Source organism: Charadrius vociferus, unplaced genomic scaffold (assembly GCF_000708025.1).
Source record: "Charadrius vociferus isolate BGI_N301 unplaced genomic scaffold, ASM70802v2 scaffold39, whole genome shotgun sequence".
Taxonomy (NCBI): domain Eukaryota; kingdom Metazoa; phylum Chordata; class Aves; order Charadriiformes; family Charadriidae; genus Charadrius; species Charadrius vociferus.
In genome coordinates, this window is record NW_009650188.1 from 3,141,466 (window position 1) to 3,148,946 (window position 7,481).

A 7,481-nucleotide genomic window follows, 5' to 3' on the forward strand; every position below is an offset into this window, starting at 1 on the left:
GGCTCTTCCCTCCTGAGCCTCTGGGAACGACCCTGAACTTTCAGTAAGGGAGGTTTGTTTCAGAATCCAAACCTGAACCTGACTCTGAAGTTGGCTGCTCGCCCCCTCTTCCACACAGCAGACCTAGCCCAGCTGAAGGCCTCCACGGCCTTGTGCTGTACAGGGAGTTCAAAACCCAGATCTGGATTTTGCAGCCTAGGATCATCTCTGACTTTCCCAGCTTCAGAACCGCAATTCCATTTGCTTTACGTCACTTGCCTGTTTGCTCTGGAGGAAGAAAAAAACATTTAAAAAAGCCCAACCAGTAACAATCCAAAAGACGGCAACGCTGTCCCAGCAACATTCCTCCTCGCAGAGCAAGGAAGAAGACAATTAAGCCCAGCAGTACCCACATCCTTAGCCCTTTGGGCCTCACAGCATTTTCTCCCTCTTTCCTCTGTCTTTGTTTTGGGGGTTTTATTTCAATTTTTATCACTTTGGCTCACACTGCCTGAGAGGCAGGGGACCTCAGTGGTGTCCTTGAAGTGTTTACTCAAGACTGGAGCACACCCAAGAGGTGGTTTTCAGGGCCCCTGCAAGCCTCTGAAACCCCACACTGCGTGTGTGTTTTTCAGAGGGGGATGGCTGCAGCTGGCTCTACAGAATTTGCCCTGGGGGACAGGCTCCCCTGCCAGCGATGGAGAGGTGCTGGGAGTAAAGCACGTCATCTTCATTCTCCTCCTTTCTCAGCCCTGCTCTGGTATTTGGTCGTGGAAAAGTCGTCGTGCTTGAAGCTAGGCTCTGCCCCTATTCTTGAGGATCTCCAGGCTCCCAGCAGCGTACAAGAACAGTGCTCCTTAGGTTTCCTGAGCCTACAGTGCTGCCTCCTTTGCGGGCCTTCCCTGCAGATCCTGAACCCAGGAGCTCTGATATCACCCCACAGACACCAGAACTCCAGGCCTCTGTGTCTTGCTCATGTTACTAATCAAAGCACACATATGCCCACTCCTGCAGCCTTGTAGGAGCTCTAAGTTAGGGATCACCTCTTCAGTGACACATGAAAGTCAAAGCCCATGACACACAGGATTCGCAAAATTTTTTAGCAGTGTTACTTTTTATGGTAGGTTGCATAAACCTTATAGATAGATCCAAACAAAGCGATACAGTGTTCAGTGCATCCCCATCCTCCTTGCCATCACTGTTCTTGCACAACCTCTTGAACTTGGGTAAAGGTCTGTGGACTATCCAGAGTCATCCTCTTATGCAGAACTTCTCCACAGCAGGGAATCTATCCTGCAAGCAGCTTCATCCTGCTTTTGTCCATTTTTATCCTTGGTAGTTCTTCACTGCATGCCCTCTTTCCTTCCCAAAGTCTCCTCTGTTTCTCTTCAGTGCCACCTGCCTTCCTCTTCCTTCTGGCCCTCCATCTCATGAGTTTTTTCCATTTGGATTTTTCCTTTGCTCTTCTAGAGTGGGTAAAAACATTTTACAACGGTGATAAGGTAATATTTTGAAAACAAACTTTGCATTGTAAAACTATATTGATAGATATATGAACACGTGCATTCCACTTTGACACTGATTTTCTGAAACATTCAAAAAATATAACCAAATACATTCCACATTGAAAAATATGAAATTTCAGAACACTTAAAAACTGTGGAAACAGAACTTTCTTGCATTAAAAAAATGTTCCATTTTGGGTTTTCTTTGCTTTTCTTTTCTCCAGAAAAAATACTCAAAACAGGTACTTGTTAATGTCTGCACAAAAAATAACATGTCTTGTTTAAAAATCTTCTAATGAAAAATGTCCAGTGGGTCCTCGAGCTGGGTTCATTCCATGGTCACAATCCCTACTGATGGTGGTGAGGTTAGTTACGCTTGGTAACAGATACAATGAAGAACTAACAAACATCCTTGCTGTTCTGCATTTGTCCCAGCTTTCCTCCACTGCAGGCACCCCCCTGTGCTCTGATCTCTTGGTAGGTGGGAACGCAGTATTTGTTATTGGTTTCGCACTGACCATGGAGCTTCATTTCTTATGCAGCCTCCCAGGATAATCTTGGGTTCTTACGTGCAAATGAAATATGGCTCTGTTGGTGCATGCTGACGGGCCCTCTCCATGGGCAGCTTGCAAGGAAACTCACCCGTGGCATTCTGGCACCATTCTGAGCCCATTACCTCGGCTCCTGCTGCTTCTGCTTCCTCTGGCATTTTCAACGTTACCGTGGAATGAGGAGTGAGCCCCAGAAGAGGCACGTACCTAGAAACACGGCACTTGTTCCTCTGCTGCTAATAACTACTGACACTTGGTTTTCCACACCTCCACGTAGGTGAATTAAGCTTTCTTTATTGTGCTGAAGAGCTCAAGCCCAAACATCAGATCAAATGGAAACTGAATTCTGGTGATACTTGGATCCGAGGCTGGAGCTGCACCTTTGATACTGCAGCTTAAACCCATCTGCAAAAACAATCTTGGCTCTCTTCCCACTGCAGTTTTCTATGCTGCCAAACTCAGCATTGAATCAGGAGGCAAGCACAAAAAGGAAGGGGAGAAAGAAGAGAGAAAAGAACAAGAAATGTGACATGTTTTCACTGCTTTTCTAGGTTTTGTTAGAATTTCAGGTGCAGTTGTCTCATTGTGCTAGGAGTTTTTTTCTGTAATCAGAAAGGCCAGGAATATAATCTGGAAAAACAGAAGACCTGAGAGGTTTGAATAATCACACCCTACCAGTGACTAGTGCCTCATCAGTAGCCCCAAACCTCGTAATGCATCTCTAGTTAGCAACATCAGGATCTGTAACATTTCCCCATCACAGCAGTGAAAAATGTTTCCTGTTCGCAGAGCAAACTTGTGTCCTTGAGGTACGAAGCACATGGTACTGCAAGGGTTGTGAAACATTTGTTAGAGACCTCTCTTTTAAACAGAAATCAGCATGTTGCAGCGAAGGCCACAACCATCTTGCTGAAAAACAAAGTGATTAATGACACTAATATGTAACAATTAAAAAATACTCATTGAAGGGAATTGTGAGCTGGTTTTGCCCTGGGTAGGATATTGCCTAGCTGGATCAAAAAACCTCTGGGATGTTCTTTAGGGATGCAGCGAGGTACAGGGGGGGTCTTGGCCTTTGAAAAAGACTCTATGACTCTATTGTAACAACGAAACATAACAGAAGTAATCACATATCAGCAAGAGCTCCACTCTTCTGGCCAGAGACACTAAAAATCCTGAGCACTGAGGGTTGAATTTCCACAGTCACCTTGCATCAGCCTGATCCTGCTCCCACTGCAAAATCAGTCACTGTTGGTAGGAAGACCAGCCTGTGCTTCTGAAAATCCCCTCTCTCCGATGTATTTCAGACTGCAATAAAATGCTTCTTCAACTCGTACATCAGCCTAGACATCCATTCTTCAGAAATGGCTTTGTTCTCCATTCAAACTTTGCTTCCCCAGCCATCAGAGACACAGCAGCAAAGTGGTCTTTGGCCATCTGAGCCAGGAGTTTGGTTCAGAGCAGATCCCTTACTCCACCACAAGGCCCAAGCAATGTCAGCTAACACACCATGCCTGAGTTCCTGATCTCACTTGCTGGTGCCAGACCTCGGGAGTCCACTGGCCAGGATTTCACAGATTGTATTTAAGCTACCACTGAGTTCAAAGGCCATTCTCAATGTTGAGATTAAGCCCTCCTAAAGAAGCCATGAGTGGCGCTGAGGAAACTCAGAAATCCCAGCCTTTGCAAAACTAGTGCAGGAATTTTCCCTTAGTAACAAACCCCTTAGCATCTTTTGTTTTGGAAAATATGAAAATGTTTCCGTATAAATTTTTCCAAAATGCAGCCCTCAAGATTCTCACATTGCCCTGATGCTGAGAAATCCCTCTGCTCGCCCCAGAAAAAGAAAGAAAGAAAAAAAAAGATGGCCCTTGCAGTGTCTGAAAGATGGCAGCATCCTCAAGCATCCCCAGCCTTGGGGTAGAAAGCTAAGCCTTGTTATCCCTGTTTTGATCCCAGGTTCCCAGGGCTTCTTGCCAGGTTGTTGGGGGTCTGGCATCTCTGGGGGGTTTGTCTGGATTCTGGGGCAACACTCTGGGTGTCTGTGGGCTTCCCGTCCCACAGCAGGATTGAATGCAGCACAGGGGCCCCAAGCCCTGGAAAACAAGGCAGCCGGCTGGCAGGAGAGCAGGCTGTGCTCCCGCAGACTCGTGGCTGGGGCTGGGCTCACCAAAACAGAACCACTCTCGAGAAGGATTTCAGCAATGACGAAGGATGATTTCCTGACCACGAGGAAAGCTTTCCATTAGAAATGTCCCAGACAGTCCCAACCCGGAGGCGGGATGGCGCTCTGGCAAGGTGGAAACGTCCCCTGCACGGCCCAGCAGCTACACCGTGAAATCACAAGGCTCGGGGCTGCTGCTGGGCAGACTGGAACCCTTTCCAATCAGCTTACTGCCTACAAAAGCCCTGGGGTTAGCTATCAAGTTATTCTGGCTCCCTCCATACCTCTCTGCAGAGATGCTCCCTCCTAGGAACTGAGTCACACCTTACAGAGAGGCTGCGAAAGAGGTGCCTGTCTGTGTGTTGAGTCAGAAGGAAGGAGATTGCATTTGTCTGCCAACATTAAAAGTCTTAACCAGGGACTCTCCTGGGGCAGTGGCCTCACGCTGTGCCGACCCCAGGCAGGCACAGGGTGTCTGGCCCATCCAGCCCACAGCGTAACAGCTTTTTCCCCCTCCAGCTTTTTCACACCTCCCCGTTTGCCTGCACCTCAGCATGTGCTCGCACATAAACAGCACGGACGGCGGGTGGGTCCCCCGATTACGAACAGGGCCAGACTCGCAGTTTGAGCTCATCACAGATGGCCTCCATGCTCTCCTAACAACAAGGAGAGCACGAGGGCGGCAGCCACCACGTAGAGAAGGGAGTTTGCTTCACAAAACCCGTAACTATCCAATAACAAAAAATGACAGGCCAGGAACCCCTCCAGGCATCTCGGGTGGGTTTTTAATGCAACATTTGGGCAGAATCTTTGTTCCAGGTTTTGCTTTGAGTTGATTTCTTAAGCACATACACATCCAAGCCTGGGCCTCCAGCCCCTCGGCTTGTGCAAGAGCTCTTTTATATGTAAAGTCCTAATGTCCATGTTGTATGGCTCTTCTGCACTGTACGGTGGGCTCTGCACAATGCCTGGCAGAAAGAAACGGTACAAAATCTGTTGATAGATCATCTGTGGAAGACCTGAACTCCAGCCAAGACAGATAAAAATAAAAGAAATTATAATAGTTGTGTGTGTGTGCGCGCGCGTGCGCGTGTGTGTGTTTTATGAAGGGAACATTTATATTTTTAAACTAGGAGTAATTGCATTCTGTATCTGAAATGGCATCTGAAAGTGATTTAGTGGAACAATGTGGTTTCTGATTGGTGCTTGAACTAGTTCCAGAACATTTTTTATAATAAGCATCATAAAGATCCCAATTATCTGATCCTTTTTCCTAACATGGTCAGAGAGGATGTTTCCAAAGAAACTGCTTTCGGGCTGTTCTTTTTTTCCTTTGTGGCACTGATCCTGCAAACATTTACATACATGCTTAATCTTGTGAGTAGCACCAGAGAAGTGAACCAAGGCAGCCCTCAGCAGCAAAGCTAATCGGAGAGTAAACTACTAATGTTCAGATTTGCTAATCAGGGCAATCCATAGACTTTCAGGGAAAGGTCTGCTTGTTATTCCAAGAGCTGTTCAGGATGCATTTACGATTCAATAAAGGAGGCCCCAGCATTACCAAAATAATTACTTACTCAAACAAGCCTGTAAAACTCAAGGACTGCCCCAAATAAAAGGAGGCTTCCCCCCCTCCAGTTTAATAACATAAATCTAGTGAAATGCATCTTGCTGCCATAAAATCAGTTCTACATGCCTTAGAAACCATTGATTTACTAAGTGGGCAGGGAGGTCAGATCCTGCTAGGGACTCAGAGTGCTGAACATATGGAGAGAAGTTTTAAATCTGAAAGTTTTGTCCACCCACAGAAATGGAAAGCAGTTCATATCTTACCCTGTAACTTCAGTCTCCAAAATAACACACATAAAAGCAACAGGCATTGCTACAGATTAAAATGGAGCATTTTGATGATCACTCAGGGAAGGGGATAAATAACGGCCCTAAAACCCACTGTCTGTCCCAGGGAGGATTGTCCCTGCCTGCAAAACTGCTTTTACATTGGCAGCATCCCTCTTGCGCTGTGACCCTGCAGGAGGGCTGGCTGTCACATCCTGGGCATTGCCTTTCCCAAGCATCCCTCACCAGGCTGCAGGCACAATTCCAGCACCGTGCAGCACACCAGACCTCCTGCCACGAGCACTGCAGGGCAAGGCCGGGCATGGATCAGGATGGCAGCAGTTGCATAAGGCAGCAGGCTGGTAGGAGTAGCAACAGGGCCTGCTACAGGACAGAAGATTTTGTCCTGACAGAGACAAGGGTCTCTGCCTTCTTAGAAACATCTCTTCCACTTTCCACCCCACAAAAAAGCCCTTCTTTCCTGAACTAACTGGCTTTGGCTAAGTCCTTCCTGCCACACACCACAACAGGGGAACCACAGGCCATCCTGGACACAAGGTGTCTGTTCTCCTTTCAAGCACCACCTCAATTTCCCTCTGTTTTCAGCAACATGGCATTTAAGGTATGGCAGAGGACAGTTGTTTACCACCCCAATACCCACATGTGGTAACTAAGAACCTGCAGAGATTCTTGTGTTAAAAAGGGCTGTGTGTGACATCACCCTCAGGGGCCTCTCTGCCCATCTTGTTCTTGTCTGGAAGAAGGAAACTCTCCTCTATACAGCGAAGAAGAAATATCCAAGAAGAAAGCAAAGAAAACTGCCAGGCAGTTGTCCTCATTCAGACTAGCTATCATTATGGGAAGGTGTGAGGGATTAAGCAGCCTGCTTAGCCTCACGCAGCAGGGCAGACAGAGCTCCAGCAGTGGGTTTGTATCTGTAGTCAAGAGGAATAGGAAAACAGCGTTAAAAAATGCCAACTGACTGCTTGTGGGTATGAGTTGATAGAGAGCATAAACCATGCCTCACAACACTGTTCCATGCTCTCTGCAAACTCACACTGAAGCCTACTGTGGTTTTGCAGTACTTCACCCCTGTCCCACACCCACCTCACCTATAAAGTCTTGTCAAACCAAACCTGGAAGGTGCTCAACTCATGTAGCCCCCAGCACTATGCAAGGGTAATTAGCCTGAGTGTTTGGGTGGACCTGGAAGTGTCACCTAACTGCAGCAGCCACCTCACTATCATGCTGCCCCTGGTCGCTTGGATCATGTTCTGATGATGTGTGAACACAGAGGTGGCCAAAAATAAATAATAGAAGACGCCTTACTCCCCTGAGCACAGAGGCTCTCATGCCAAGAAATATTCTCGCTTCTTGCTGCCTCTTTTTGTGGTGGTTTTCCTTAGACTGAAAACGCTCCTCCACTGCAGAAGATGCAAAAAAATT